Here is a 12,084-nt window from a genome sequence, read left to right on the forward strand (position 1 = left end):
ATATATATATATATATATAAATATGTAAACTAAAAAGCTGTTTTAGACCGTACTTGGCACCAATCGCAGTATAAAAGCAATAAACTATGCCAGACTGTACAGTTCAACAGCCACACTTTAAAGTTTGACATTTCCCACTTCCACATACTACCAAGTACGGTCTAAAACAGCTTTGAAACAGAAATGTGTCACTAATATCAGTTTTTTCCACTGCCAATCACGTGAATATGGTGTATATACAGTGTTGAATCATTTTTCTACTGATAACTTCTTCAACCTACGTTTCCTGAAGGCAACATGACTGAGGAACGTCCCCCGCCTTCTCTGTTATGCTGTCACTCATGATGCCACGCCCCTCTCAGTTGATGCCACGCCCCCACGCCAGATCCGGGCCAAAAGTCTGAACCTGAAAAAAAAATTTGAAACTGAAAAAAAAGACGTGAAACTGAAAAAAAAGACGTGAAACTGAAAAAAAAAAGATTTGAAACTGAAATAAAAAGATTTGAAACTGAAAAAAAGATCTGATACTGAAAAAAAATAAAATTGAAACTGTAAAAAATTAGCAAAACTTTTGGCCTTGATTTGGCTCCATACTGATTTGAATAGTGGTATTACTTTAGCTATTTTCATTTTGGATTGAAATTTTCCAGTCATCAATGACAAGTTACAAATATAATTAAAGGGTTTTACAATACAATCAATAATATTTTTATCAAAGACATATCATGATTATTACCGTCGGTTGATTTTTTTACCTTTTGATTTAGACACTATGTCAATTATTTCTTTTTCATCAGTTTCTTTAATAAACATTGAATCTGAAATTATGTTGATTGTATTGTTATCATCCCAGGTTTTATTTTTAAGGGAATCAATAGAATTAGCTAGATTTGTACCCACATTAAAGGGGGTGTGGCCCTGATTTCTCAGTGTGGTTTGGGACACTCACTCAGCGGTGACCGCTAGGTCGGTGTGCTGTCGTGGAGGATTTTAAAGCATGTGGTGTGGATTTTCAACAGTAAAAGGACTGTCCTTACCTGTGTAGTTGTGGGTCCTAGTGCTCTTTTTGTACCGGTATCTTCGTTATGCATTTCCCTTGTATTTTGAAAATAAAGATTCATGTGGTTTTCTATTGTGTCTTTTGCCCCTGACTAAGCCCTAATAGGGTTGATTTATTACAGTATAATTTCAGATGTACTACTTGGTGTCTTGTACTTTATGTGAAGTTCTGTTGTGCATTAGATTGGAACTTTCCAAATGAAACAAATTAAATGTAATTCTTACTTTGCAGTACATGTACAATGTTAATACTGGATGTTGCTGACCGTCATGACAACAGTATGATGATTCTTCTGTAAACCCCCACCTCCAATTTATCCTCACTACTACTTTATTAGAATGACAGAGATGAACAATGTTTAGGATTCTACCTCAGGTGGTGAAGTTTTGTTCAGTTCTTTTTTACAATGTTGCCTGACTGGTACGGCACATGAAAAAAGACACAGATTGGATCTTATCGGCTGAGACCAACTTATTGGCCTCAATTACTTTGGGTGATTGAGGTTTCTGGACGTTCACGTCTACTCAGCTCTCGGAAGGTCCCACCACAGCATCTCAAGCAGGTTCAGGTCTGGACTTTTACCAGGTCATTCCAGAACCTTGGTTCTTCTATTTTTATCATTCTGGTATAGATTTGCTACTGTGTTTGAGATCATTTCCTGTCACATGACTCATGGCGCTTTCCCTCGTTTATTTTCAATACCCAGATCAGAAGTAGGAGGTTGGAGAAGCTGCTGTGACGTATTTGATTGTGTATCTAAACGAAAAAGACAACAACACTAAAGATGTAGAACCTGGAGGAGATGATAGATGTGCTGCTGGGTCTGTGGCTTGTGTTCCATATCAAGTTAAAAAATGAGAGTGAGAGAAACTTTAAATTTTTGTTGTTTGTCTCTGCGCTGCTGAAAAGTCAGCTGGAGCCGTGAGCAGCTATGAAGAGACAGAGCTCCTGGTAGATCTGGTCGTTCCTTATCGCCGTCTAGATCCCTTTTTAATTCTCTCCTCAGCACCAGGTTTATGAACATCTGCACCTCAGAGTTGGATCACCAAACAGACTTCTGCTGCCATTGCTGGTGGAATAAAATGAACAAGAATCCGTCAGAGTCTCTTTCTCTGATTTCCTCCTCCTGACTCAGACGTCTGACTCCAACCCCCCGACCAATCGGTGGCCTGTAGTGTGATGATGTCAGATACAGCCGACTCAGCCGCTTAGAACCTCGGCAGAATAGTTACAGAAAAAGTATCTACTCGGCACGTTAGACCCCTGGTGGAAAAGAACCAAACCGAGGCAAGTCGAGTCGGGCTGAGTAGGAACTAGTGGAAAAGCGCCATCGGTGACTGACAAGACCATTGTCCCTCCACCACCGTGCTTGACAGTGGGATCAAGGTGTTCCTGCAGGTTTTTTCCAAACATGATTCTGGACATGAAGACCAAACATCTCCACGTTGATCTCATCTGTCCATGGGACATTGCTTTTAATCTGGAGCTGACTGCTACGTCTACGTCTAGTCGCGTCTTAACAGCCAACAGTCAAAGTAGTCACACGATTTCCTAAACGCCCATCATCTCAGTTCCTTTGATTTTTGCTGGAGCTCGTTTTAATGAAAGTTTAAGTATTTTTGAATATAATATATATTATAAGCTAGATCACCCAAGATAAAAGGGCTGATTGTGACTGACATAAGGTGGACGTGCTCCAGCCGGATACCAGGTCTGTTTGTTACACCCATTTACAACACAATGTGTTTTACACAATGTGTGTTACCCAATTTGTCTGTCACAGTTTTGTCTTCATCACAACAGACAGGTGGAGTCCACATTACTGCAGACAATCCACCAGTCCATCTCCTGCTCCATTCTTCCCTGACTTATAAGCAAGACCACAACATACTTCAACTCCTCCACTTGAGGCAGCACATAACTCCCAAGCAAAGACCTCACGTATGAACAATTGTGCTACTTTCATACGCACAGAAATGTTCAGATGTATGAATCTGTGTATATTTCTGTTCCTGCCACACTTCCTTGACTCATCCCAACTGACATGGACTTCAATGCAGCTGCTTGTGTTACTGGGGGGAGTGGTGGTCTAGGGCAGCCTTTCTCAACCTTTTTTCAGTCATGAAACCTTTCAAAAGTGAATAAAATCTCACGACACCCCAGAGTAAAATATAATTAAAAACCACACTGCATCGCTGTAAATGCATATGACGCACACGTATGGTGCGCGTCGCTCGGAGCCTACGGCGTACCGTACGGCGTAGGCTCTGCGTCGATTTAACGCAGAATTCATAATTCAGGCTTCACTTTGAACGACTGGTTCACACCAACGTCCAGCGGTTGGAGTTCCTTCGTCAGACCTCCCGGAATAACACCCAGCACAGCGTTCATATTTTTTACATTGTCTGTGAGATGGGCGCGCATGTCACAGATCAGCAGCGATGGTGATGTGTGGAAAAAACCGCCAGGTCACCTTACATAGACCTGCCTCAGCCACTCATCATCATCCCTTCATCCATCCAGCCCTTTTCTTTTGCCTTTATAATGACTCCGGCTGGAAAAGTGTCTTTAGGCAAAGTCTTGCTTTTAAAAATCCCCATAGTTTCTGTCCATCAGCGTGGCAAACAAGCACAACAGTGAACGATGACTTCTCATACCCCGTTGTGCGGATCGCCGCCGTGCTGGTCCCCGTCCTCTCCACCGTGTGATTCACCGGGATGCCGAAAGTCAGCTGGTCTCTAATGATGATGGTCTCTAACACCTCTTCAAATCACGGGGGATTCACGCGAATGTATTTACGTATGCATTCATATATTTATATATGAAATGTCAGAATAGGTCATTTTTTTGACGACACCCCTAAAGCAGTCAGAGGACACCCCAGGATGCCACGACACCCCGGTTGAGAAAGGCTGGTCTAGGGGCTACAGAAGTGGGCTTGGTTCTGGAGGACTAGGTTCAAGAAACCAAGATGAATCACCTTGGGCCCTTGAGCAAGGCCCTTAACCCTATTGCTCTCCAAGCGAAATGGTGTGTTTGTTCTCTCAGATGTAATATATATATATATATATATATATATATATATATATATATATATATATATATATATAAATATATATATATATATATTCCTCCATCTCAAGTCTACTTCTCTAATCATTTACACAGTTATTCGTGGGAGGAGACAAGGAGGTACAAGTACTACTACTACTGTCATTTTATCCAAAGCGACTTACATCTGAGAGAACAAACACACCATTTCGCTTCACATGTGTGTGTGAAGATAAGTAAAATAAGCTTGTGACCTTGAAGTGATTCTGTTCCACCCTTTGTTCATAAATGTGTTCAGGCCTTCCCCTCTTTTTTTGTTTTATTTGTGCTTTTGGTTCCTAGTTATGTTCAGTGTAAACATTGAATACACTATCCCTTCATATGTTATACTTAAAGCTGCAGCCCCAAAAACTAGTAACTGGTTAGAAAATGTTATCATCTGATTTTTATTAACTTGTTTATTATTCATTATCCAAGATTTATTATCTGAAACATTAAAAACAAGCCGTTTCTTTTTCAAAGATCATAATTTGGGTTCCTCCTTGAAACCACACTGTCACCAAGAATTACCTGTGAAGGAGCTTCAGGTTGTGTGTGTGTGTGTGTGTGTATACATGCATATGTATGTATGTATGTATGTATGTATGTATGTATGTATGTATGTATGTATGTATGTATATATATGAATAAATATACATATATATATATATATATATATATATATTTACACACACACACGCACACACGTTTGTATACATATATACATTGTTACTGTGTACTAATTATAGTTCAGCATAAATAGTACAGTGTTGTCGCTTGTGCACTAATTTGCCAGTAGATGGCAGTATTTACTGTTTCACTGAGGCCTCCAGTGGTGAACCTTTACATTAAGATGGTGATCATTTGACCGCCACTATTTCTCATTTTAAAACTGTGTGAAGTGAGGACACAGGAACTACTGGCATCACAATATATACGTGATGGATGGATGGATGGTGTGATGGATGGATGGATGGAAGGTGGTGGCACTACGTGGACATGCATGTATGTCAAAGTTATATTCGGCCACCACCTCCTTCAGCCAGTCCCTGCCAAAGTGTCTCTGCAGCTGCTGGCAGATGTTTACAGCAGAATGTAGTTTGACTTGGTGGCTGGACAGCGAAATAACAAGTTTACTGTCGGATGTAGCTGATGCTGGGTCAATAGAAACAGGGTGCTGCTCCACCAAGAGCTGTAGCATGATGGTTAGGTATAAGGAAGTGATAACGGCTGGCCACGGGCTGAGCTGTGGCAGTCATATTAGAAATACATTTATTGGTCCGTATCAATTCTCCTGGTGTGTTAAAATAAAACAACCCGAGTTGTCATGGATCTGAAATCAAACAATTGAGACCGAATCCTGTGTTTGGACCAGCTTCTATAAATGTTTCTGCTTGAACATATTGACATGCGAGTCAATTAAGAACCACACATCAACACACACGTCTAGGAGTTAGATGGCTGGGACTTGACACCTATGGGCGGTAGCGAGATGCACCTACTATACTTTAAAGTTCTTATAGCAGTTGGTCTACAGGTAATCAGAAATACATATAAAAGAAATGTCCACTACAGTTGGTGGAAAGTATTCTGATGGTGTAAAATAGACAAAAAGTTTGACAAAAAGTTAAATCCTTGTGATTCTTATTGTAAACACCAGCCACGGTGATCGTGACGAGATCTCAATAGACGATTAAAAACGAGGAGCAGACCTGGGGTCGCTGACACAACGGTTGAATTTTTTTTTTTAATTGAAATTTTATTTCGAACATGAAACAGTAGTGAATACAAAACAATAATCAATAAATAAATATAAATAAGAAAACAAAAAAACAATATAAATAAAAACATGCATCCATCATAATTTATATACTTGAAAAGGAGTAGGAAGAAGTAAAAACTTAATCCTACCCCCTAAACCAGGGATCGGCAACCCAAAATGTTGAAAGAGCCATATTGGACCAAAAACAAATATGTCTGGACTCGGAGCCGCAAAAAATGAAAAGTCTTGAATAAGCCTTAGAATGAAGGCAACACGGTCCGGTCCGTGTATCTTTTGGTCATTGGATTTTTCCGTCAGAGTGGGAATCAAAAAACAAAAAACGATTGGTTTATTTGATTTTCCTTTTAAAACAAAAAACAAATATTGAATTACACTGCATTTTTTCTTTTTCTGTGTTAATATGACTTAACAAAGATTCAAAATACGCTTTTATTTTCGTTTTCTATTTCATATAAGAAAAATGAAATTACTAGTCAACAGGAAGGAAAAAACGAACCAAAAACAACCGTTTATTCATATTCGTGCACCGGAAGCTGGCATTTACAACCGAGTGAACTTAGTTCTGGATATTTGACAGGCATTCCTGTGACAATTCTCTCCAGGGGAAGTTTGATTTTAATATTTAATTGGTCGGGTTTACGTGACTCGGAAATGGCTCTGTACGCGGCAGTTCGGGTAACCATGGTTACCATGGCGGCGCTGAAACAACAGATTAAGGATTATTTTTTAAAGATTGATTAAGGACTTGTTCCACAGCGGTTTGACGCACAATGACATTTCCTGCACGTTGCAGCAGATGTGTCTCCTGCAATGCTCAGAAATGAGCGTCAGAAGATTCTGTGCTCGGCATGATCTGAGGAGAAAAAGACGCAGAGCTGGAGAGCGCTTTGATTCAATCTATTTATGAGGTTTTTATTCAGATGTCCACAGTATATTGTAAATATACACACTGCATGCGACGCGAGCGAGAGTCAGCGTCAAAAACAGTTCCATTGCTTTATTTTTATTGCACTGTCTACACTGGTTGCGAGCGACGCAGCGTCGTTTTGAGCTGGACTTTTGTCGCATGCCCTGCTTCTATTTTCTTCCCGTCGGTCGCTTTGAAAGCCGGTTGAAAGTTGAAAAAAAAGTTGAAAGCGCTGTAGGAAACAGTCATTTCAATACAAGAACCTCAATAAAGTGTCAGCTGCTGGAGGGAGATCGCCAGGCTGGAAGGTTCTGATAAGATAATAAGATATAATAAGAATCTTATTTTAGGGCTTAATTTGTGCCGATGACGCGTTCAGTGTTTCAGGACAGAGCGGGTCCGATGCCACGCAGTGTGACGACAGTCGGACGCTCGCATGCAGTTAGGACAGGCTTTTAAGGAGCCGTAGCCTAATTTTTGTTGACCGCTTTGATCACTGATCACCCCGATCACGTTTGCAGTGTACACGTTTAAAACCCATTAAGCATGTCGGAAGGCCGTTGTGGCTGAGTTTTGTCATTAAACGCCATAAAACTTCTCTCGGACTCAGCGTGCTTCTCTGTCAGCAGCGCGTCATGCAAATATACAGGACCCAACAATAAACTCTCAAGCGGCTCTTTAAGGAAAGCCGCAATACCGGCTATCTGTGTTCACTGGGGGTGCATGCTGGAGAAGGTCGGGTTGGAAGAACCCTGAGAGAGCTCCATCAGCCATGAATTCCGGCGTCAGGTAAAGTTTGTGCTGCAGTGCAATTTATACATATAATGGTAATCACGTGGATACTTCACGCGTGGGACTAAATTAATTCTTCCAACCCGACCTTCTCCAGCATGCACCCCCAGTGACACAGATAGCCGGTCATTCGGCCATGATGAATCAAAGCGCTCTCCAGCTCTGCGTCTTTTTCTCCTCAGATCATGCCGAGCACAGAATCTTCTGACGCTCATTTCTGAGCATTGCAGGAGACTCATCTGCTGCAACGTGCAGGAAATGTCATTGTGCGTCAAACCGCTGTGGAACAAGTCCTTAATCAATCTTTAAAAAATAATCCTAATTATATAATATATATATATATATATATATATATATATATATTATATATATATATATATATATATATAAATAATATATAATATATAATATATAATATATAATATATATATATATATAATATAAATAATCTGTTGTTTCAGCGCCGCCATGGTAACCATGGTTACCCGAACTGCCGCGTACAGAGCCATTTCCGAGTCACGTAAACCCGACCAATTAAATATTAAAATCAAACTTCCCCTGGAGAGAATTGTCACAGGAATGCCTGTCAAATATCCAGAACTAAGTTCACTCGGTTGTAAATGCCAGCTTCCGGTGCACGAATATGAATAAACGGTTGTTTTTGGTTCGTTTTTTCCTTCCTGTTGACTAGTAATTTCATTTTTCTTATATGAAATAGAAAACGAAAATAAAAGCGTATTTTGAATCTTTGTTAAATCATATTAACACAGAAAAAGAAAAAATGCAGTGTAATTCAATATTTGTTTTTTGTTTTAAAAGGAAAATCAAATAAACCAATCGTTTTTTGTTTTTGATTCCCACTCATGACGGAAAAATCCAATGACCAAAAGATACACGGACCCAACACATGCTGCTTTTTTTCATTATGCACTTTGAGAAAAAAGTTGAAATATCGAGGAAAAAGTCAAAATGTCGAGATTGAAAAGGGAAAGGAAAAAGGAAGAAAGAGAAAAAAAAAGAAAAAAGAAAAGGAAAAAAAAAAAAAAAAAGTCAAACATTTTTGAAAAAGCTCCAGGAGCCACTAGGGCGGCGCTAAAGAGCGGCTCTAGAGCCGCGGGTTGCCGACCCCTGCCCTAAACTATATTTAGTTATGATCAAAATTAATGTAATTTCTATACAAAAAACAAAAGATGTGTATATATATATACATACACATACATACATACCACACACACACACACACACACACACACACACACACACACACACACACACACACACACAGTGCATGCTGGGAGACGTAGTTTAACCATGTTAACTCGCAGCGCCATTCTAGATCCAGTCCACCTCGTTAACATAATCTCAACCAATCACAGCGTCCCAAACCCCCACCGGCCAATCACAGCGCCTCACACCCCTCCCAGCCAATCACAGCCCGACTAGCAACCAGCAGCCAATCAGCGCCTTCTTTCCCCCCCGCGGAACCAGCCAATCAACACCCTCGTCCCCTCGGGAACCAGCCAATCCCGCCACAACAACACTTGTGACGCTGCCTGGCGGCGCGCCTGCGCAGACGGCCGACAGCTGATAACTCATCTATTATGCTGAAATAAAAAAATCTCCGGAGCAGGACGAGCCGCCGCGGGAGCACCGACACCGACGCAAGTAAACACGTCCTCCGAGCCGCGGAGCCGCGGCTGCGCGGTGGGGGGGCCGGCGGAGCGGGGCAGGGTGGCGGGGATCGGGGCGGTTCGGGCGGTTCGGCGCCTTCAGACAAAGCTACGTTAGCAGCAGAGCTCCCGCTAGCAGCAGCTGCGGGCCTGGTGCGGGGCTGCTGCTCTCGGGGCTGCCCGCTCCCTCCCGGGGCTGCGCGGGCCCGCGGGCCCGGAGCCCCCGGCCCGCGGGGCCAAGCAGCCCGCTCTCCCCGGCGCACACGGGGAGAGCGGGCTGTCCCCGGGCCCGGGCCGGGGCCCGCGGGCCCGCAGCGCGGGCAGCTAGCCGCCGCGTAGCCGCCGCTGCCCGCCATCTTTTCAAGCTCGGGGGCGGATGTTGCTCCGGGGGCGCGCACACGCTCCGGCCCGGGCCCGGGTCCCACGGGCCCGCGGGACCCGGGCCCGGGCCGGAGCGTGTGTGTGCCCCGTCGTGCGGGAGCGGCTAGCCCGCTCCTGGCGGCTCCATCCGGGCCCCGGGGGGGCGGGGGGGTCACCTGGCGGGCAGGTGAGGCGGGACACCCGGCCCAGGTGGGGGCCGACCCGGACCCCCCGGTCCCGGCCTCTCCTGACCCGGCCCGGGCCCCTCTCGAACCGGAACCTGCAGTGATTAGTCCCGGGGTTAATTAGCGCTGATTTCCTGCTGGGTCTGCACAGCTGATGGTAATCACGTGACTCGTGACGTAGTCCTGGCTGAACGTTGCAGAATCAGTCCCTGCTCAGTTTGATGAGGTTCAGACACAGACACTTAGACTGGGCTAGTGGTTACACTTATTTAAAAGAAAACCATTAAAAAAGACATGTGGACAATACTGAGTACCCTCGTGTTCCAGCACCTCATAGATCCACCTTCAGCAGCAGGATCTCAGTAGATGGTTCCTGTCTGACTTCATCAGTGACTGCGTTTCCATGCATCAATAACCCTTTTAAAACTTGAATATTGGCAATAACCCGAATTTGCACGGCCATGTAAACACCAATAACCCCTTTGAACAACCGGAATTTGATCATATTCCGGTTTTTAAAAACCCGAATATGACCCCTTGGTTACTCCTTTTTAAAACCCGAATATACGGTCATGTAAACGCCTAAAGGAATATCCCTGTCAAACGGAACATGCATTTGTTTTCTGTGCATGCTCTGTTCACAAGGAATCTTGGTCTTTTGAGTCCAGGAAGTTCTTATAAACACGGAGAAACACAAGACCACGCCACACTTTTGGAGTGAGGAGACTAATCATTTTATAAATGTAATGAAGGATATGAACATTTTGGCATTTGTAGACGGTAGAAAGTACTGGGATAGCGAGATTTACAAGAAGGTGAGCGAAAAGTTGTGCGAAGCAGCATTTGTTTTGAATTTGGATACAGGAAGAAGAAGCGTAAATGAAGGGAATTGCGTCATGATGTTCTCCGTGCGTCGCTGGTTTGATCCAGATATCCCAAATGATTAATTACCATCTAAACGGAATATTCTGAATGTCTCAGTAACTGGAATATTAGCAATAACCCGAATTTTGAGTGTCTCCTGGTTCTGGTCCGTTCTTCTTTCCATGGTTGCTTCAGGTTGTTGAGGTTTCTGGACGTTCAGGTCTCTGAAGGTCCACCACAGCATCTGGACCAGGTTCAGGTCTGGACTTCAGCTCATTCCAAAACCTTAAAGCTAGGGGTCTACAATTTTACATATTGTACATATTAATCAAGATCATTTATAAGGTTGTTATGGCCCAATAGTGTTACCTATGAAATATGATTAGCAAAAAGAACCAAAAGAAAATATTTCTTCTATCTGCTGTAATCCTGTAAATAAGTCAACCAATAGGCGCCATTCGGCCCGAACAGCTCCTATTGGTCAATCTGCTTGAATGTCAGTGATTGGACAGTCCTCACCAACTCCCCGCCTCCCAAAGTACGGCAACACCAAGGACACACACAGCTCCGGCAGTCTCCACAGTTTGCGTCTGTGGACATTTGAATGAGTAACATGGTATCTTACCTGTGATTCCATAGTTGTATCTTGGTGTTTTCTTGTTTTTCTCACACGGACACGAACAAACACCAACACACACGGCTCCGCGTTGTATTTGTTTTCCAGTGGACTTTTATAGTGATTTCAATCCAGCGCTGCTTGTTTTTGGTCCTGCTGGCTCCCGTACCAGAGGGGGTGTGTCGGAGGCGGGAGCTTCATGTGAGGCATGTGAGCACAGGGGGGAGGGAGTTTGTGTGGGGAGTAGGTGTCTCTTTTAAAAAAAAGAAAACTCAAGATCGTAGACCCTAGCTTTAATTTCTATATTTTTCATAATTTGCATGTAGATCTGCTTCTATGTTTGGGATCGCTTCCTGTCACATGACGCAGTTTCAGCCTGTCCTCATCTCTCAGACACGTCCTCACATGTGTCTCTAGACTCTGGTCTACAGAGGTCTTCATGGTCCGGTGTTCTGCCAATTTCTGCTACCTGCCGAGAAATGCTACTTTGTGGTTCTGCGCATGCGCACAGTGGATTTTACAGGTTTGATTGCCACGCCAATCATTTCTTGCACGATGTAAAATTGATAATATGGAATTTTGAGTATTTGACCCTTCAAAATACACTACCCATGACATGAATTGCATTACACTTTGTGAACATTATACGATAAAGAGGAGAAAAAAAAAACAATTCTGATATTCATTCAGTCATTCTCTTTTATTTAACCAGGCATGTCATTAAGAGCATTCTTATTTACAATGACGGCCTGGCAAG

General features: G+C 43.0%; 1 protein-coding gene across 2 annotated transcripts in view; it reads left to right on the plus strand.

Annotated features, from left to right (window-relative positions):
• Positions 1-9,189: 9,189 nt before the first annotated feature.
• Positions 9,190-12,084, plus strand: part of LOC133450765 (bromodomain-containing protein 3-like) — a 36,983-nt gene continuing 34,088 nt past the window's right edge. For both annotated transcript variants that reach the window (XM_061729625.1, XM_061729626.1), the window contains exon 1: positions 9,190-9,297. The gene's annotated coding sequence lies outside the window, so the exon portion shown is untranslated. The remainder of the gene's footprint in view (positions 9,298-12,084) is intronic.

This window comes from Cololabis saira, chromosome 9 (assembly GCF_033807715.1).
Source record: "Cololabis saira isolate AMF1-May2022 chromosome 9, fColSai1.1, whole genome shotgun sequence".
Taxonomy (NCBI): Eukaryota; Metazoa; Chordata; class Actinopteri; order Beloniformes; family Belonidae; genus Cololabis; species Cololabis saira.